The sequence below is a fragment of the Anguilla anguilla genome, chromosome 4, assembly GCF_013347855.1.
Source record: "Anguilla anguilla isolate fAngAng1 chromosome 4, fAngAng1.pri, whole genome shotgun sequence".
Lineage (NCBI taxonomy): Eukaryota > Metazoa > Chordata > Actinopteri > Anguilliformes > Anguillidae > Anguilla > Anguilla anguilla.
In genome coordinates this window covers 1,361,745-1,382,733 of record NC_049204.1, presented here as the reverse complement: position 1 = coordinate 1,382,733, position 20,989 = coordinate 1,361,745, and the positions used below count along the sequence as shown (strand labels likewise).

The window sequence follows — 20,989 nt, the reverse complement described above, 5'->3', positions numbered from 1 at the left end:
TTTTCTGTTTGTGTTTCAATGTCTGTTTTTAACAGTTTTTCTTGGCAGTGAGAGAAGCTGATGTCAGAACTTTGAGTGGAATAATGACCTCTAACGAGCTGTGTTCAATAGCATGGCAACCATGAGGCATTTTAAACAGACGCTCGAGCAGTAAATACACATACACAAAACAAAAGAAGCATACTGCCACTCAAACTGTAATTGTTTGAAAACCTTGATAATGGAAAACCAAATGCATGTTGTTGAATCATATTTTGGACATTGGTCAGTCATGTTTGGCCATACTTGGCAGGTTCAGCTGGACTTTCTGAATGGTCTGGTAAAGATAGCTTCTTTTCCCGGTCTGTGTCTGGTTTGAGTTTGGTTGTGGTCTTGGTCTATTTTGATCATCCACATCTGGTTTTGAATAATACTAGCATGGTCACCATGTATATCTCTCCCCTCTTCAATGTATCAGGATGTGCAGGCTGCACTGGTTGGTTGCTGTTTCTCTTTGTCAGGTTGTGTGGGCTGCACTGATTGGTTGCGGTTTCTCTTTGTCAGGTTGTGTGGGCTGCACTGATTGGTTGTTCTGTCTCGCTCTGTGTCAGGTTGTGTGGGCTGCCCTGGTTGGTTGGTGTTTCTCTTTGTCAGGTTGTGTGGGCTGCACTGATTGGTTGCTCTGCTGTTCCAGTTAAGTTATTTCACCTGCCAGCTACCACCAGGTCATCATTGGACCTTGAATGAAATTCCCAAAGAAGGAAAATGATGCACACGTGCGGTGCACGGGGCGGCAGAATTAGCATATCGCATTACAGGTTGCTCGCCGGCTAGATGAATCTAAATTTCATTTTGTTAGAGGACTTTGATTCAGAGCTGGGTGAGTGAAGCTGAAAGACTCATAATGGAGGCTGTAAACAGGGTCGTGCTCCTGACTGTCTTTCCTTCGCCCCCCCCCCCCCCCCCCCACCCCCCCGCAGCACGGACGCGGCTTCCATCCGCAGTCTGACGGAAATAATATTCATAAAACAGAAACAGTTATGCTTGTAGGAATACAAAAGGCTTTTTTTATGTGAAACAGTCAGTGTCCTGTAAAAAATGGGAGCCATATTTCCCCTGTTTATTCTGAGGATTTACGAGCCCCCCCCCCACCCCCCCCGTATAAAACGGTGCGCTACAGAAGAATAGCTTGGAGCATTTTTCCTATTAAAGCTGTCAGGTTTTTAACTGTTGTGCTTGATTAACCAGTCTAGTGGCATTCAGGAATTCTCATGTGAAGCTTGGCTTATTCCCCTCCTTCTGTCTCAGACTGACAGCGATATGAGCCGTGCTTTATCCAGCTCTGACTGCGTGCCGGGCCTTCCTACCTGTGTCTCACCTGTGCTCTCTCAGTCTGAGCCTTCCTACCTGTGTCTCACCTGTGCTCTCTCAGTCTGAGCCTTCTTACCTGTGTCTCACCTGTGCTCTCTCAGTCTGAGCCTTCGTACCTGTGTCTCACCTATGCTCTCTCAGTCTGAGCCTCCTTACTGTGTCTCACCTGTGCTCTCTGTCTGAGCCTTCTTACCTGTGTACACTCAGTCTGAGCCTTCTTACCTGTCTCAGTCTGAGCCTTTGTATATGGAGGGCGATATAGCTCAGGAGGTAAGACCGATTGTCTGGCAGTCGGAGGGTTGCCGGTTCAAACCCCGCCCTGGGCATGTCGAAGTGTCCTTGAGCAAGACACCTAACCCCTAACCTCTAACTGCTCTGGCGAATGAGAGGCATCCATTGTAAAGCGCTTTGGATAAAAGCGCTATATAAATGCAGTCCATTTACCATTTGTACCTGTGTCTCACCTATGCTCTCTCAGTCTGAGCCTTCGTACCTGTGTCTCACCTGTGCTCTCTGTCTGAGCCTTCTTACCTGTGTCTCGCCTGTGCTCTCTGTCTGAGCCTTCTTACCTGTGTCTCACCTATGCTCTCTCAGTCTGAGCCTTCCTACCTGTGTCTCACCTGTACTCACCAAGTCTGCCAGTGACCCTGATCAGATGGAGCCAGTATTTAGGCTTGTGTTAAATAAACATTTGTCCTTGACTTTGACTTAGCAGTTAAATTAATAATGGTAGATTTCTGGTATGTAAATAAAAATAAAAAAATTAAAAATCATTTTGTTTTGCCATCAATTTAACTGAACTTGCCAAGCGTGTGAAGGAAAATATTAATGCTTGTGTTTATTTTTCAAAAAGTCTCAATGAAATACAGATATTTAAATGAAATGTTGACCTTGAAATCTTAATTTTCTGTGGTGCATATTCAGAATTGGTGGCATTGTTAGCCTGTGTGTTCTCGCTCTCTGCGTGGTATTAACCTTGTGAATGGTGAACTAAAGAAAAGCACTCCTGGTTAGCAGGTTCCTTTGTTGTTTTTCTTCATATGTAAGTTGATCTTTGGAACTTTAAAACTTTGTGAATAGGTAGGCACAGTGGTGCATTATTATATATGTGTTTAATACAGAGTCACACGTTCATAACTCTAATAATACGAATAATAAAACAAAAAACCTTTCTGATCTGTTGAGTAACAGAATGAGAGAGGCACATGGACAGAGAGAGAGAGAGAGAGAGTGAGCAGGAGAAGAGTTAGAGAGAGAGAGAGAGAGAGAGAGAGTGTTAGTAAATTAGACTCATTGTTTAAAAATTATTGATAAACGGTTGGATGTTCAGACCTGTAAAAATTTTTTAATGCAATTTTGATTTGATGTATTTTTTTTCATAATTGCTTCGTCTGCCGGAGTTTGCGGGCCCTTGTGCTGTGAATAAAGGGCCCTCACGGAGTCATTGTCTCGCCGCGCCGCGCGGTTTGTGTCTTATCTGCCCGCGGGACGGCGGGGCGTGTGTAATTGTGTCCGCCGCGCTGCCGGCCGCCTTTGTGTGGGCTTCTCGGGGAGGGGGGCGGGGGTGGGGGGGGAGGGGGGCGAGGGCCGGGGGGGGGGACGGGGGGGCGGCGGGTTAATCGCTGTTTCTCCTGATAGTCGCGCATGAACAGAGCCGCGAGGCTCCAGTACCGCCGCCGCTCGTCCCCGCACGCCGCGCGGCCGCTGATCCCGCTCCCGCTCCCGTCCACCGCTACGGGTCCGCCGCCCCCCCGCTGGGCGTTTTATAACCCCCCCCCCCCCCCCCCCCCCCCCACTCGGGACAGGCAGTGACCCAGAATTCCCGGCAGATGTGCCAACAAGAGAAGTTTATGAGAGCAGGACTGGGGAGGAGAGCGGCGGCGGCAACTGACGGTTGTTAACGGACGGTGCTTTTGTCTCGCGGTTGTCAGGCAGGCCGCGCGTGGAGCGAGAGCCGTCGCCATGGCCGCGGTGCGCCGCCGGGCTCCGAAGCGCTGCGTTCGCCGTGTTCTGGAACTCTCCCCGGATTCGTGGCGGTCTGTTGGCTGCCTTGAGCCCCGAAATAATGAAGCGCGCAGACGCTGAGCTCGTGCCCCCCCCGGCTGGGGTCCCCTGCTGATCCGCAGCGCCCCCCCCGCCCCCCACACCCCGCCACTGATCTGGGGTCCCCCTCCAGCTCCTCTGTCTGTTTGGTGAGTGAGAGCTTTTTTCCGTGAGTGTGTGTGGTGGGTTAACAACGGTACCCATCGTACCCCCCACCCCCCTCCCTTTTTATTCCCCCCCCCACTGAGAGGAAAGCTGCTGGGAGTCTAAGGATGATATGACAGCCTCATAACTGACTGACTCTCTGTCTTTCAGGAATGAGATCTTTTGATGCGCTAAACATGAAGCTCGATAAATCATTTTTTGTTTCACTAATTATCACAAGGAAAAGGGACGGAGAATGATGAATGGAGCCAATGACCTTTTCAAGGACAGGATACCGGGGGGGGGGGGGGGGGGGGGGAGAGGGGGGGCACAGTGAGAGGGGGGGCGATGCATACAGGAACGCTAACTCTCGCGAACGCTGCTGACGTTGAGCGGTTTCAGCTCGGCCCAGCGGAGTTTGGATTACCAGTGAAGGATGCTCAGAAGGCTGTGGGTTGGGGAGGCGGGGGGGTGGGAGCGGTGGGGATGGGGGGAGTCTCCTCAGGAATGGCGAGATCATCTCTCTTTGGAGTGCGTGCGTGCTCCTGAGCGCGGCGGGTGAGTGGCGGTCGGGTTCGAGTGCGGGTTCGAGTGCGGGTCCGAGGCCTGCTCGTGGCGGTTGGGTTCGAGTGCGGGGCCGAGGCCTGCTCGTGGCGGTCGGGTTCGAGTGCGGGGCCGAGGCCTGCTCGTGTGCTCGCGTAGCTGCAGCTCCTCTCCGGTGCCCTTTGAAGGGCGGGAGCTGGCCTGCTCGCCCGTAATAACCCTGCGCAGCTCTGCCTGGATGCATAATAACCCTGCGCAGCTCTGCCTGGATGCATAATAACCCTGCTCAGCTCTGCCTGGATGCATAATAACCCTGCTCAGCTCTGCCTGGATGCATAATAACCCTGCGCAGCTCTGCCTGGATGCATAATAACCCTGCGCAGCTCTGCCTGGATGCAGAGGAGCTCCCGCACTGATGACTGAATGGGCTTCAACAATCACTTCAATTATATTACTACTATTACTGCTGCTGCTACTGCTGCTACTATTATTACTACTACTACTGCTAATAATAATACTACTGCTACAACTAATACTACTATTACTACTACTCGTACTAGTACTACTACTGCTGCTACTAGTATTACTACTAATAATGGTACTACTACTACTACTACTAATCATAATAATAGATTGAATTTATGTTGTGATTTTCTTCTTATGAGCTGGAGGGGTTGGGAGGTTTGGACTCACCACTACCAATATGAACACTCCCCCCATTACCCCCCCCCCCCCCCCCCCCACCACGCCCCCTCCTGGGTGATGTGCGGCGGCCATATTGTGCCAGACTGCTCTGTGTGCCCCTCTGCGGAGGGAGGGGGGCGAGGGACAGGAACCGTTCGGCCAGTTAGTGTAGAAATGCATTTCCTCCCTGAGAGATGCTCCCTGACCCCGTCTGGCCCCGGGCCCCCTCTGAGATTAGGGTTGGCGGGAGAGTTTGTGTGCGCCGGAGAGCTGGACGGTGACACCTGGTCTCCGTGCCGACAGGTGACTGCGAGGCTCTGTGGGGAGAGGTGAGGGGAGGAGATTGAGGTGAGACTGGCCAGCAGCCGTCCACAGTCTTCCCTTTCAGTCGTAATGTTCACTGCCAGCCTGCAGCCGGAGCAGATGAGTGGAGTGTGGGGCGTGTGTTTGGGGCCTAGGCTGCTTATCTGTGGGATGTGTGGCAGAATGTGGGGCGTGTGTTTGGGGTCTAGGCTGCTTATCTGTGGGATGTGTGGCAGAATGTGGGGCGTGTGTTTGGGGCCTAGGCTGCTTATCTGTGGGATGTGTGGCAGAATGTGGGGTGTGTGTTTGGGGTCTAGGCTGCTTATCTGTGGGATGTGTGGCAGAATGTGGGGCGTGTGTTTGGGGCCTAGGCTGCTTATCTGTGGGATGTGTGGCAGAATGTGGGGCGTGTGTTTGGGGCCTAGGCTGCTTATCTGTGGGATGTGTGGCAGAATGTGGGGCGTGTGTTTGGGGCCTAGGCTGCGTATCTGTGGGATGTGTGGCAGAATGTGGGGCGTGTGTTTGGGGCCTAGGCTGGGGAGTGTGTTTGGGGCCTAGGCTGCTTATCGGTGGGATGTGTGGCAGAATGTGGGGCGTGTGTTTGGGGCCTAGGCTGCTTATCTGTGGGATGTGTGGCAGAATGTGGGGCGTGTGTTTGGGGCCTAGGCTGCTTATCTGTGGGATGTGTGGCAGAATGTGGGGCGTGTGTTTGGGGCCTAGGCTGCGTATCTGTGGGATGTGTGGCAGAATGTGGGGCGTGTGTTTGGGGCCTAGGCTGGGGAGTGTGTTTGGGGCCTAGGCTGCTTATCGGTGGGATGTGTGGCAGAATGTGGGGCGTGTGTTTGGGGCCTAGGCTGCTTATCTGTGGGATGTGTGGCAGAATGTTGGGAGTGTGTTTGGGGCCTAGGCTGGGGCGTGTGTTTGGGGCCTAGGCTGCTTATCGGTGGGATGTGTGGCAGAATGTGGGGCGTGTGTTTGGGGCCTAGGATGCTTATCTGTGGGATGTGTGGCAGAATGTGGGGCGTGTGTTTGGGGCCTAGGCTGCTTATCTGTGGGATGTGTGGCAGAATGTGGGGCGTGTGTTTGGGGCCTAGGCTGCTTATCGGTGGGATGTGTGGCAGAATGTGGGGCGTGTGTTTGGGGCCTAGGCTGGGGAGTGTGTTTGGGGCCTAGGCTGCTTATCGGTGGGATGTGTGGCAGAATGTGGGGCGTGTGTTTGGGGTCTAGGCTGCTTATCTGTGGGATGTGTGGCAGAATGTGGGGCGTGTGTTTGGGGCCTAGGCTGCTTATCTGTGGGATGTGTGGCAGAATGTGGGGCGTGTGTTTGGGGCCTAGGCTGCTTATCGGTGGGATGTGTGGCAGAATGTGGGGCGTGTGTTTGGGGCCTAGGCTGGGGAGTGTGTTTGGGGCCTAGGCTGCTTATCGGTGGGATGTGTGGCAGAATGTGGGGCGTGTGTTTGGGGTCTAGGCTGCTTATCTGTGGGATGTGTGGCAGAATGTGGGGCGTGTGTTTGGGGCCTAGGCTGCTTATCTGTGGGATGTGTGGCAGAATGTGGGGCGTGTGTTTGGGGCCTAGGATGCTTATCTGTGGGATGTGTGGCAGAATGTGGGGCGTGTGTTTGGGGTTAGGCTGGGGCGTGTGTTTGGGGCCTAGGCTGCTTATCTGTGGGATGTGTGGCAGAATGTGGGGCGTGTGTTTGGGGCCTAGGCTGCTTATCTGTGGGATGTGTGGCAGAATGTGGGGCGTGTGTTTGGGGCCTAGGATGCTTATCTGTGGGATGTGTGGCAGAATGTGGGGCGTGTGTTTGGGGCCTAGGCTGGGGAGTGTGTTTGGGGCCTAGGCTGCTTATCGGTGGGATGTGTGGCAGAATGTGGGGCGTGTGTTTGGGGTCTAGGCTGCTTATCTGTGGGATGTGTGGCAGAATGTGGGGCGTGTGTTTGGGGCCTAGGCTGCTTATCTGTGGGATGTGTGGCAGAATGTTGGGAGTGTGTTTGGGGCCTAGGCTGGGGCGTGTGTTTGGGGCCTAGGCTGCTTATCTGTGGGATGTGTGGCAGAATGTGGGGCATGTGTTTGGGGCCTAGGCTGGGGCGTGTGTTTGGGGCCTAGGCTGCTTATCGGTGGGATGTGTGGTGATTTTCCTCTCTGCTGAATGCCACTGCATTATGTTTCCAGCATCAAATATTTATCCATCTGGCGGGTGATTTACTTGCGAGGAGATCTGACGGTAAATTAAATGTAAATCAGGATGTCCCCAAGCGCAGGATGCTCACTGCCAAGGAGGATGATGGGAAGGATCCCCACCCTGTCAAACTTCCAGAAACGCACGTTTAGTTACACAACTGTGAGGGGGGTGGGGATATTTTATGGGAAAAAAATTTACTGGGGCAACCACCTAAAAAACAAAAAACAAAAACAAACTATAAATTCAAAAATGCAATTCTGTATTTATTTATTTTTTCTGAAAAGAAAGACAAGACATAAAATATTCTGAAAGGTGTTGACCCCAGGTGGAAAGCCGCATCCTCACACACGTGATTCTACGGACATGAATTTCTGGAACGCTCCATAACTAAGAGAAGCAAAGAGTGGCTCCTGTTATTGTGATCAAGCTTCTTAGCCGAGGGGCAGAAGTACCAGGTTACTGCCCACTGCCATGTTAATATCCCCCCACCCATGATGATAACCCCCATTCCATGTTAGTGCCCCCCCCCCCCATATACTTCCTAATATTCATACTGAATCCTCTCTCCTAATAACTGTAATGAGAGGCCATCAGGGGACCTGTTGCTGAGACCAAAATAGCGTCTGGGAACCCGTCATTGTGCCCAACGCTGCCAGCCGGGCGGTGTGACCTGCCGGAGCGAGGGGGGGGCGAGGGGGGGGCGCAGTGATTGCCCTGCATGTTTGGTATTTAAGACTGGAGCAGACAGTAAAGGCAGATTGATGTTGTGATGGATAGTCATTGACTCCTAACCTTTTCCCCGCGTTTCAGTGCAGCCAGCCAGTGTCGCCCCGCGGAGGAAATTTGCAAAGCTATTACCGGAGTGTCTGTCCAAATCACGCGTCTGACAGGACACGAGCCCCGTAATACCTGTCATTTACCGGCCAAATTATCTATTACAGCCCTGTCCCGTCTCCAGGCAGCCCGCCTCATCTGTCCTCGGGCGCAGACAGGGACCCGAGCGCCGCGGGCCGGCGGCGCGCTCCATGCTCCTCTGTTTCAGGGGCGGGGCTTCAGGGCCTGCGATCCACTCTGAGACGCGAGCGAGCGATACGCACGCCTGTCCCACCAGAGGAGAAGGGGCTTGTGGGTAGTGAAGAGGATGCACCCCTGTTCTCCGGTGCCATTTGAGCAGGGGGGGGGGGGGGGGGATGAGGGGAGAGGCGGTCTGCAGGGTGTGTTCTGTTCCGGCTTCGCTGGGGCCTGGCGGGTTTCTGCAGCTGTGCATGTTCCCAAAATTCTAATTGCACGATGAAAAGACAATAATTGAATTCTGTGATGCTGGAGCCCACATATTAAGCTCACACTGGGCATGTTTGCAATAAATTACATGCTTTAGCGAGACCAAATGAAAGCAGTTAATTGAGTTGGACATTTGACTTTTCAGAAGGCTTCTGTTTTCTTTTATTTTTTGGCGATGAAAATAAGCACATGGTTGTTTTCGCATACCCAGAAGAGTTGCTCGTCTTTTTCGTCTGCACGACGGGAAAAATCCCGTTTAGCTCCGTCGTTCAGAACTTTGTCAGAGCGGAGTCTTTAAAGGGCTCAGTTTTGCGAAATCAGATTTCATGCCATTGTGTTTTTATCTTTATCCTCTATCTATTAAACCTTGAGTCTAACACTGGGATTCAATCAACATTCGACCTGAACTTTAACTAACAATTAAAAGCAAGAATTATTTTTTTCCCCCTTCGCAAACAGTTTGAGAAGTTCAGCAGTGACTGAAACTAACTCAGCAAACTGAGTTTGTGAAGAAAAAATGCAAAGCTTGCAAAAATGAAGAAGTCCTGGTTGAGTCTGAGCCTTAGAGCTGGTGAACTTTTGTTGAGCTGGAGGACTGTTTTGTTGAGCTGGTGGGCTGCTTTGTTGAGCTGGAGGGCTGTTTTGTTGAGGTGATGGGCTGTTTTGTTGAGCTGGAGGGCTGTTTTGTTGAGGTGATGGGCTGTTTTGTTGAGCTGGAGGGCTGTTTTGTTGAGGTGATGGGCTGTTTTGTTGAGCTGGAGGACTGTTTTGTTGAGCTGGTGGGCTGTTTTGTTGAGCTGGTGGGCTGTTTTGTTGAGCTGGTGGGCTGTTTTGTTGAGCTGGTGGGCTGTTTTGTTGAGCTGGTGGGCTGTTTTGTTGAGCTGGTGGGCTGTTTTGTTGAGCTGGTGGGCTGTGTTGTTGAGCTGGTGGGCTGTTTTGTTGAGGTGATGGGCTGTTTTGTTGAGCTGGTGGGCTGTTTTGTTGAGGTGATGGGCTGTTTTGTTGAGCAGGTGGGCTGTTTTGTTGAGGTGATGGGCTGTTTTGTTGAGCTGGTGGGTTGTTTTGTTGAGCTGGTGGGCTGTTTTGTTGAGCTGGTGGGCTGTTTTGTTGAGCTGGAGGACTGTTTTGTTGAGGTGATGGGCTGTTTTGTTGAGGTGATGGGCTGTTTTGTTGAGCTGGAGGACTGTTTTGTTGAGCTGGTGGGCTGTTTTGTTGAGCTGGTGGGCTGTTTTGTTGAGCTGGTGGGCTGTTTTGTTGAGCTGGTGGGCTGTTTTGTTGAGCTGGTGGGCTGTTTTGTTGAGCTGGTGGGCTGTTTTGTTGAGCTGGTGGGCTGTGTTGTTGAGCTGGTGGGCTGTGTTGTTGAGCTGGTGGGCTGTTTTGTTGAGGTGATGGGCTGTTTTGTTGAGCTGGTGGGCTGTTTTGTTGAGGTGATGGGCTGTTTTGTTGAGGTGATGGGCTGTTTTGTTGAGCTGGTGGGTTGTTTTGTTGAGCTGGTGGGCTGTTTTGTTGAGCTGGTGGGCTGTTTTGTTGAGCTGGTGGACTGTTTTGTTGAGCTGCTGGGCTGTTTTGTTGAGCTGCTGGGCTGTTTTGTTGAGCTGGAGGGCTGTTTTGTTGAGCTGGAGGGCTGTTTTGTTGAGCTGGAGGGCTGTGTTGTTGAGCTGGAGGGCTGTTTTGTTGAGCTGGAGGGCTGTTTTGTTGAGCTGGAGGGCTGTTTTGTTGAGCTGGTGGGCTGTTTTGTTGAGCTGGAGGGCTGTTTTGTTGAGTTGATGGGCTGTTTTTTTGAGCTGGAGGGCTGTTTTGTTGAGCTGGTGGGCTGTTTTGTTGAGCTGGTGGGCTGTTTTGTTGAGCTGGTGGACTGTTTTGTTGAGCTGGTGGGCTGTTTTGTTGAGCTGGTGGGCTGTTTTTTTGAGCTGGAGGGCTGTTTTGTTGAGCTGGTGGACTGTTTTGTTGAGCTGGTGGGCTGTTTTGTTGAGCTGGTGGGCTGTTTTGTTGAGCTGGAGGGCTGTTTTGTTGAGCTGGAAGGCTGTTTTGTTGAGCTGGTGGGCTGTTTTGTTGAGCTGGAGGGCTGTGTTGTTGAGCTGGTGGGCTGTTTTGTTGAGCTGGTGGGCTGCTTTGTTGAGCTGGAGGACTGTTTTGTTGAGCTGGTGGGCTGTTTTGTTCAGTTGATGGGCTGTGTTGTTGAGCTGGAGGACTGTTTTGTTGAGGTGATGGGCTGTTTTGTTGAGCTGGTGGACTGTTTTGTTGAGTTGATAGGCTGTTTTGTTGAGATGATGGGCTGTTTTGTTGAGATGATGGGCTGTTTTGTTTAGCCGATGGGCTGTTTTGTTTAGCTGGTGTTCCGTTTCGTTGTCCTTGCCTGACTTTGTGGTGACCAGCCCCCAATCCTCTGCTGGTGCCTGTAATTAAGGGGTCGTAGTCCTGCACTGCCATTGAGCCGCCACCAGGTCCCCGGCTCCAGGTTGGACTGTTTTAATGACATTTCAGTGTGCATGCATTAAAAGATAATTAGCCCATCTCTTGCGATCACCCCAGTCAAGAGTCAATTAGAAAGGGGTTTTGTTAATGTGACAACGGATACAGAGATTGCTCAGAAGTGCTGACAGTTATTAATTACGGTGTCCTGCTAGGAGACGCCAGTGGAGGCTCCGCAGAGCAACCAGAGGTGGATCTCCTGCCCTCTCCTCCACAGCAGACAGGATGCCAGCTCTGATCGCTGCGGTTATTTAATGCTGGAACTTTTTCAACGCAGCCGGGTGACCCGTGCAGACGGCTGGCTCTAACCTGTCGGGGTTTGGGCTGGGTGTAACCTGTCGGGGTTTGGGCTGGCTCTAACCTGTCGGGGTTTGAGCTGGGTCTAACCTGTCGGGGTTTGGGCTGGCTCTAACCTGCAGGGTTTGGGCTGGCTCTAACCTGTCGGGTTTGGGCTGGCTCTAACCTGTCGGGGTTTGGGTTGGCTCTAACCTGTCGGGGTTTGGGCTGGCTCTAACCTGTCGGGGTTTGGGCTGGCTCTAACCTGTCGGGTTTGGGCTGGCTCTAACCTGTCGGGTTTGGGCTGGGTGTGACCTGTCGGGTTTGGGCTGGGTGTAACCTGCGGGGTTTGGGCTGGCTCTAACCTGTCGGGTTTGGGCTGGCTCTAACCTGTCGGGGTTTGGGCTGGCTCTAACCTGTCGGGGTTTGGGCTGGGTGTAACCTGCGGGGTTTGGGCTGGGTGTAACCTGCCGGGTTTGGGCTGGGTGCAACCTGTCGGGGTTTGGGCTGGGTCTAACCTGTCGGGGTTTGGGCTGGCTCTAACCTGTCGGGGTTTGGGCTGGCTCTAACCTGCGGGGTTTAGGCTGGCTCTAACCTGTCGGGGTTTGGGCTGGCTCTAACCTGTCGGGTTTGGGCTGGCTCTAACCTGTCGGGTTTGGGCTGGCTCTAACCTGTCGGGTTTGGGCTGGGTGTAACCTGCGGGGTTTTGAGTGATTCTCCGAGAGGTTGCGCCGGGAGGTTGCGCCGGGAGGTTGCGCCGGGAGGTTGCGCTGAGAGGTTGCGCTGGGAGGTTGCGCTGGGAGGTTGCGCTGTGAGGTTGCGCAGAGAGGGTGCGCTGGGAGGTTGCGCTGGGAGGTTGCGCTGTGAGGTTGCGCTGGGAGGTTGCGCAGAGAGGTTGCGCTGGGAGGTTGCGCTGGGAGGTTGCGCTGGGAGGTTGCGCAGAGAGGTTGCGCAGAGAGGTTGCGCAGAGAGGTTGCGCAGAGAGGTTGCGCAGAGAGGTTGCGCTGTGAGGTTGCGCTGTGAGGTTGCGCAGAGAGGTTGCGCTGGGAGGTTGCGCTGGGAGGTTGCGCTGGGAGGTTGCGCTGGGAGGTTGCGCTGGGAGGTTGCGCTGGGAGGTTGCGCTGAGAGGTTGCGCTCTTGTCGGGGTCTGTGGCGAGCTTTAGTTTCAGTACTTCGGCTGCATTCTCCTCTGTGTCCTGCGGGGCCGCTTCCTGGTCTGCTCAATGTCACCCTCTCTCATCTCAAATTAGCGTGCGTCTTGTTTGACTTTTTTTTTGGTAGTGTTATTGTCTCCGGCAGGTAATAATTACAACCATTATTAACTATGAGAAGCAAAATGAAATTACTTTTTCAATTTATCTGATATTTTAAAACGCGATAATGACTGCAAAATGGAGGAAACCAAAAATGAGTCCCTTTAACTGCTAGCCTTCACCCTTAATGTGATTTTCATTAAGACAGATCACCAGAACTGATTACATGAGCTTGGGCTCAATCAAACTTTTGTCCTTAAATCTAACTAATAATTAAAAGCAAGGATTATTATTATTATTTCTTCACAAACACAGTTTGGCGAATTCAGCAATCACCGAAACTAACTTTAGTAACTAAAGAAGGCTTGCGTCTATTTGTTCGTCAGCGTTGAGCACAAACGGCCATTTTAATTACAGGCCGTAATCCTGGAGTCAGCACGTTACGGACGTCAGAGAGGCTCCAGGGGAAGAGCAAAGCTGACATTTACCAGCCCAGTCTGTAAGGAGGTCTGACAAAGTGGGCTTTGTGTGAAGGTGTCCCACCCCCCCCCCCCGTGTGATTAAGGTATTATCAGTCATCCGTGGACACCTTCAGGCTGGTCAAAAAGAAATCTAAACATGCAGCGCACGGCAACATTTTGTGAAATCACTAGAGGGTTCTGTTGGGGATTGAAAAGGCTTTGTATGGGTGTTGTAAGAAAGAGAACCCTCCCCTGTGATTAAGCTACTATCTGTTATCCTTGGACACCTTGGTGAGGGTAGAAAAGAAATCTAAACATGGAGCACACCGAGACAGTATGTGAAGTCACAAGAGGGTTCTGCTAAGGGCTGAAAGATTTAGCAAAGGTTGAAGAGACGGAAACCATTTACTGCCTGGAATCGGAACAAATAGAACTACAATACCCAAGATCCTTTTACAAATGTCTTCCTCCTACACTGTGGACCCAGTCTGTCCTTTCAATAAAGCTTTCACAGTATCCGCTTAATAAAGCTTTCACAGTATCCGCTTAATAAAGCTTTCACAGTATTCACATAATAAACCTCTCACAGTATTCACATAAAGCTTTCACAGTATTTCCAATTCTGATTTGTGCCTGAAAGGAGATTAGATGTGAGTGCTGATTGGACAGTCATGCCAATTCAATATAACGCAGAGAAGAGCTCCACCAATCACAGAGTATGTTTCAATAGCAAACAGGACCTGGCCAGTGGTGATTGTTGGACACCCTCTGACTATGCTGATAGAGAGATGGAGGAAGAAAGAGAGAGGGAAGGAGAGACAGGGAGAGGGAGAGATGGAGAGGGAGATTGAGGGAGAGAGTGATAGAGAGAGGGGAAGCAAGAGGGAGACAGGGAGAGATGGAAGAAGTGCGACAGAAGGCGAGAGGCAGAGATGGAGAAAGAGAGGTGGATTGGGTGAGAGGGAAGGAGAGGAAGAGAGGGAGAGAGGAAGGGAGGGAGGAAGGAAAATGAATCATGGCTGCTTAATGTAAGAAAGAGAGGGAGAGCGAGAGAGGGGGATGAACCATAGCCGCTGAATAATACAGGCTCAGAGGTGAGCGAAGGATGGAGAGTTATCCTTTATTGAGGGTTTTTGTGTTCGGGCAGCTCTTTCGTTCCGGACTTTAACTGGAATGTGTTTTAATAACGGCTTGCCCCTCCGCCCATAACTTTTACAAGGTCTTCCATTTTAATTACCGTGCACTCGGCCTGATTCCCCCTGCGTGATTATTGCTACACGCTGAAAGAGGAGAGCTGCTGCTTTGCTCGCCCTTTGTTGGTGTTTTGTGATTGGCTGAGATGCTGACGTGTGCGATGCTTTACGCGTTCAGGGTTTTTCCGTGATGCTGGTGCGTGCAACGGTTTATTCTTTCCGGGCTTTTCCGTGCCGGTTCGCTGCTGGATGGAGTGATGGATGTGAAGTTGTGTCATAGAGGGAAATCTGTGGAGCTGCTTGGTTGTGTGTCCACCAGGCCCGCCCTCCTCTGTCAGGCCCGCTCTTCTAAACTCCTCCACCCGGCCCACGCTCCTCCACCAGGCCCACGTTCCTAAACTCCTCCACCAGGCCCACGTTCCTAAACTCCTCTACCAGGCCCTCGCTCCTCCACCAGGCCCACATTCCTAAACTCCTCCACCGGGCCCACATTCTTAAACTCCCCCACCAGGCCCACGTTCCTAAACTCCTCCACCAGGCTCACGTTTCTAAACTCCTCCACCAGGCCCGTGCTCCTAAACTCCTCCACCAGGCCCACGTTCCTTACTCCTGCACCAGGCCCACGTTCCTAAACTCCTCCACCAGGCCCGCGCTCCTAAACTCCTCCACCAGGCCCACGCTCCTAAACTCCTCCACCAGGCCCTCTCTCCTAAACTCCTCCACCAGGCCCGCGCTCCTGACCAGCGCAGTCGATCTGACACACACCCTCCTTTGGAGACTCCAAGGCCGTTTGTCTCCTTCTGCTCGTCTAAGTTGGGAAGTTTATTTTTATTAAACTGGGAAACAGAACGAGCCAAATGGTCCCATTCAGTGTGTCCAGGGCAGAGAGAACCTCTTTGATGCTGAGGGTCTTTAGATGTTATTAGTAGCGGATATTGAGTTTGGCGAGATCTACGGGGCCTGGAGTTAAATTTAGATCCTGTTTCTTTCCTCTGCAGTCTAATTAGGTGGAGAGGAGACTAATTGTTACTGGCATGGCTTTTATTGTGCTGGGTTCCTTTTATTTAAAATGGAACAGGGTGCTTTTGTGAGGTATAATTAGGTTTTATAGCATTACTCAAACCAGGGCTTTAGTACTGGCCAGTACAGTTTTACCAGCCTGTCTCAAAGTCATTAGCTGAACTGTAGCTTTTGTCCCTCAGAGCAACGCTAATGTTTTCTCTCGTTCCGTGGAAACTGCGTTTCTTTGAATTTCCGCTGCTTTTCACAGATGACCGCATTAATAGCGGAAACAGACCTTTCCAGCAGCGGAGCTGAATTGTTTGCCTGTTTGTTTTGTGCTGGTACTTGTAAAATGACGCTGAAGACCTTTCGTGAAAAATTTGAAATTCATAAATGGAAGAATTGTGTAAGAGCAATCCGTAATCGATCAGGAAGTACGGCTGAGGAACATTGGAGTATTTAATAGAGCAAAGAGACTTCAGAGAGCAGTATTGTTTTTTCCCTCCCCTGGTTCTCATTACTCAAAACATCTTTTCAAAAGGGCATATTGATTGATAAACGGTTTAACTTTTTATTTTGAGGATTGAAAGGTAAAAGGAATGCTAATGATAGTGATTTGTCACATTGCACAGTGTACCAACAACACAAGTGTGATCCGGTCCTGTCCGTGTAGAACCCTCCTTAAATTCGGCACTCTTGTGTGCTCTCTCCCATTGGCTGGGCTGATCTGACCCAGGCTGTAGAGAGCACACCTCTGCATTTCACCCACATGCAAGGGGTGAGCAAAAGCGGCCGTATCTGTTTCAGAATTTCACTCTAAACTCTGCTCTTAGTTCATTAGCCCAGCCCTTTATGTGACCATCTCATTTTAGCCACATTTACTCACAGGTTTGTGACCGATAGAGACTGTAACCGTGTCCCTATATGGAGAATGTCACAGTAATCTAATCTATCAGTGAGGAGGTGTTGGTCTGTGGAGCTGCTTTGCTACCTGAGTTGGGGGGATTGAAGGCGGCAGAAACCTGCACACTTCTGCAGCCTCACCTGAGACAGGAAGGCACCTGGAACACTTTAACCCTTTAGGTGCTGGTAACCTGTGAAAACACTCCTTCAACTTCCTGAGATTTCTCTGTGAGAATTCGTGTTGCATGTTGCTAACCAACGAGCATGATTGCATGAAATAATGGTATTTTGGTGAAAATGAATGACTCTTTTAAAATAGTCAGTAATCCTGTGGAGTTGTCCTGGCTTAGCATTCTGAAGGGTTGGTGTTTGATCCAGGTGTGCTCAGGTGTCAACCTGACCGCAGTTCTAAAGGTTACTGATGGTTTGAGGAGACCGACAGCCTTGAACCATTGGAGAAGGGCAAATCATCTTTTAAAGTTTTTTTTTTTTTTAACTTCAAACTCTTACTCTTTTTTATCTATATGGACTTTTTAGTTCAACCATTATACCCACTAGAACCAATCACTTCACAGAACCTGCCATAGGGTCACTCACCTGAACTAATGACCTCACAGAACGTGCCATAGCATGACCTACTATAACCAATCACCTTGCAGAACCTGCCGCAGCATGACCTACTATAACCAATCTCCTCACCGAACCTGCCACAGGGTTATCTTCCATAACCAGTCACCTCGCAGAACCTGCCACAGGGTTATCTACCATAGCCAATCACCTCACAGAGCCTGCCACTGGGTTATCCACCATAGCCAATCACCTCACAGAGCCTGCCACTGGGTTATCCACCTTAGCCAATCATCTCGCAGAGCCTGCCACACTATGTTATCTACCATAACCGATCACCTTGCAGAGCCTGCCACTAGGTTATCTACCATAGCCAATCACCTCACAGCACCTGCCACAGCATGACCTACTATAACCAATCACCTCACAGAACCTGCCACAGCATGACCTACCATAACCAATCACCTCGCAGAGCCTGCCACTGGGTTATCTACCATAGCCAATCACCTCGCAGAGCCTGCCACTGGGTTATCTACCATAGCCAATCATCTGGCAGAACCTGCCCTCAGAAACCTAGCCCTTTGCCCCTGAATGAGCCGCATGCTTTGGTGAGGTTCCTGTTCTCCGGTGTTGTGATGGAGCATTTTTGTCCGATGTGACAGGCTCTTTCTGAGAGAAGAGTCTCATTGCTCTGATGTGTTTATAATCTGTCAAACGCGTGCGGCTAATTAGGGTTTGAAAACTCCAGCTCCTCGCTGTGCACACAACTCATCTGTCATCCCTAATAAATTACCGTATCGGTTAATTCACAGATTCTTTAACTTTTTTTTTAGTGCAATCCTTAAAATGTGATCCTTGAGCGACACTAATAGACTTAATTTTTCTGAAATACAGGTCCTTTTTTAGCCCACGTATTTATTAATTTTTTTTTTTAAGTAAAATGCTGTGCTGCCACACAGTAGTATTAATTAGCACATTGTTAGGATGAAATGCAACGCGAATGACTTCCTGTCTGGTGTCTGCTCAAAGATGGCTGCCGACGAGCTGTTGAACCGTGCCTTAAGAATCGCCGTGGTAACCGCGCGTGGTTTTCCGGGCGAGAGAGCGGCGCACGGCCGAGCTGAGAGTGAGGAGTTCCTCACCTTGTGGCGAGCGTTTTAGCCGCGGCGTTTAACTGCTCGGGCTGGGGGGGGCGAGGTGGGGGGGCGGGGGGGGGGGGCACTCAGGCCCCACTGGCCGCTGATATATTGATCTTCAGATAAGCAATTAGTCCGGCTTGACTTTGGCCTTCCCCCGCTCGCATTATCTGTGTCAGGGGCTCGGAGCCGATATAATTTGCTGGTGTGAATGAAGAGGAGGCCTGACAGGTAACCTCTGCAGCGCGGTGGCTGAATAAGGACCCGCTACGCCTCTCAGCCCCCAGCCCCCTGCATCCCAACCGGGAGGGGGGTGAGCGCCTGGGTCTGTGTCCCGGCTGGGGGGGGGGGGGGGGGGGGGTACACCTGGGTCTGCGTCCCGACCGTGGCCCTGCGCTAATTACACTTGCAGGACTGGGGGGCTTGTGAGGGGATGGGGGGCAGGGAGGGGGGTGAGCTGGGGTGGGGGGGGGCTTGTGAGGGGATGGGGGGCAGGGGGGGGGGTGAGCTGAGGTGGGGGGGGGGGGGCTTGTGAGGGGATGGGGGGCAGGGAGGGCGGTGAGCTGGGGTGGGCGGGGGCGGGGGGGGTCTTTGTGTGGGGATGGGAGGCAGGGGGGGTGCGCTGGGGGGGGGGGGGGGGTGAGCTGGGGGGGAGGGGGGGGAGATCTCTGGTTCAGCCCCGATCTTCAGACCTCTTCCACAGAAGGACAGATTGGCTCTGTTTCATCTGCCGTCGGACCGTTAAAGGCTCTTCAGAGAGGAGTTCTGCTCTTGGGCTGCAGAACACCGCCTTTCCTCTTCTGGCCCCAACCGACTGCATTTAGACCAAATTGCCAATTTTTATTTATTTATTTATTTATTTATTTATTTATTTCTTGTGTAATTTGTTTTTTTAAGCCGCCAGTGTTTCTGGTACTTCCAAGGAGCTGCTGAGAAATAATATTTCCATAAGATAAATAATTATTTTGAAATTGAAATTGTTAATCAGAAATCTTTAAATGGTGAGAGGAAATAAAACGGTGTGACTTTAAATGCAGGACTTGTGTGAAAATCGCAGCTGTTTCAGTAGTGAAGGACGATTTTAAAAAAAACAGTACTGTTAATAAAATAATTTTAATTGTGTCCTGGCGTGTATTACACTTGGCTGTCAGGCTTGTTCTTGGCCTTGCTCGTCCTTGGAGTGCAGTGAGAATTATATTCCGCTCCCCTTCACAGATAATGAGTCTGGATGTGGCACTGTGGTGTGACGGTGTGACCTTGTGGTCCCACTTTGACCTTGGGAGCGTTGAGAGGTGGGATAAATGTCCCCACGCTTAATCACACGTTTATGGACACACTCTGCATAGGCCCTATTTTTCTGACTTCCTGTATTAGCATCCCTGTGCCCTATAATTAACATAATTAATTTGGATATTTCCCATACAGTCCCATTCCTGGTTCCTTTCACTTAAAATAAACAAACAAACAAATGAAGACTTGACTTAATTAATGAAGCAATTTCGGGGATTATTGTTTATACTTTGGAAGTGGCTTGTGAAACTAATGACGTTTTTTTTTTTTTGTTGCTGTAATTAATTGATCCCAGCCAGCCTGAATAAGTAGGCCGTTAATTAATCGTGACAGGGAGAGCAGGTTGGATCCAGGAAGGGTTTACGGTAAAGGGAGCAGGGCTGGGTGAATGATGAGCTCAGTGGCAGATTGAGGTGAAAATGACTCTTTCAGGCAGATCTTGGTACACATGCACCTTTTGAATATTTATCGGCTTGTTTGGTTGGAGTGCTGAATCTCCCCCTAGTACTTGTAGGGCCGATTCTGCCACGAACAGAGTCTCTCATCTGAGACCAGCGCCTGTGAGAATGAGAGTGTGCTGGAGCAGGGGTACTAGCAGAAACTCCTTAAAAAAAAAAAAAAAAAAAAAAAAACAGAAAAGAAATTTAATACAGGAGCATGAGGTCAGTGCTCATGAATTTTCTAATGAATGTGTCTGTAGAACCTAACGTTATCCAATGCGCTATATTCACTCGTGCTTTTGGCTGCTATTTGCATACGGGTTGCTGGGGCCAGTTCTTATCGGTTCAGTGTTGAGGCGTTTTATAATTAAACGTTGTTCATGTGCATTAACATCGTTTTGAATAATAACAGAGCGCCCAGCTGTCTGTTCTAATGTGGCCGTATGGGCTGATAGCTTCCACGCGTCTGATGAAACATTCCAAAAATAGCTGTGCATGAATGTTAAAACATCATTTTTATTATGTTAATCTCGTGTTTGAGGGTCGTTTTTGCTATAAAATTCTCAGGGTCAGTGAAGCTGGTTAGCTTGGGTTGTTACCACCCTTAGCTGCGTTATAACTGCGGTAGTCCTGTGTCCCTGGCTGCTGTGTTCAGTTGTGGCTGTGTTGAGCCACAGCTGTGTTGAGCTGAGGCTGTGTTGAGTTGCTGCATGTTGAGCTGCCGCTGTGTTGAGCCACGGCTGTGTTGAGCTGAGGCTGTGTTGAGCTACAGCTGTGTTGATCTGCAGCTGTGTTGAGCTGAGGCTGTGTTGAGCTGCAGTTGTGTTGAGCTGAGGCTGTGTTGAGCTGCAGTTGTGTTGAGCTGAGGCTGTGTTGAGCTGCTGTGTGTTGAGCTGTGGGTGTGTTGAGCTACAGCTGTGTTGATCTGCAGCTGTGTTGAGCTGAGGCTGTGTTGAGCTGCAGTTGTGTTGAGCTGAGGCTGTGTTGAGCTGCAGTTGTGTTGAGCTGAGGCTGTGTTGAGAATGTACAGAATGTAAATGCAGGGGGCTAATGCTCCTGCCTAGCTAATCTACCCACCTCCTGGGGGGCTGGGTCTGGAGCTGGGTCTGTGTTGGAAAAGCATGTCCCGGTGCTGGTGTGTGAGCCCTTCAGAAATGGTTCCTCCCGTGAACCCGTCAGTGTGCTGTGGGTGTGTATCCTGTTCCCCCAGCTAGAGGACGTACCTCACTGCTGGCTGGTGGAACTGGATACAAACTGGATACCTCACAGAACAAGAGGTATGAAAAACACTGGGGTGTTACCCTGTAGGTAAATAAAATTGCACCCCTAGCCAGCAATACATAATTCATTTGTGTCTGTTTTTGTTTGTTAAAGGTACTCATTAGTACCCAAAAAGAACATTATTGTACTTTCAGGGGACATTTGGGAAATGCGCTGTAGCTTTGTTTCTGGGTGGGCTTCGTGA

The 20,989-nt window shown here is 50.8% G+C and overlaps 1 protein-coding gene across 7 annotated transcripts in view; it reads left to right on the top strand.

Moving 5' to 3' along the window:
- The window catches only part of nlgn1 (neuroligin 1), a 232,129-nt gene that overhangs the window by 63,025 nt on the left and 148,115 nt on the right, over window positions 1-20,989 (top strand). The window lies entirely within an intron of this gene.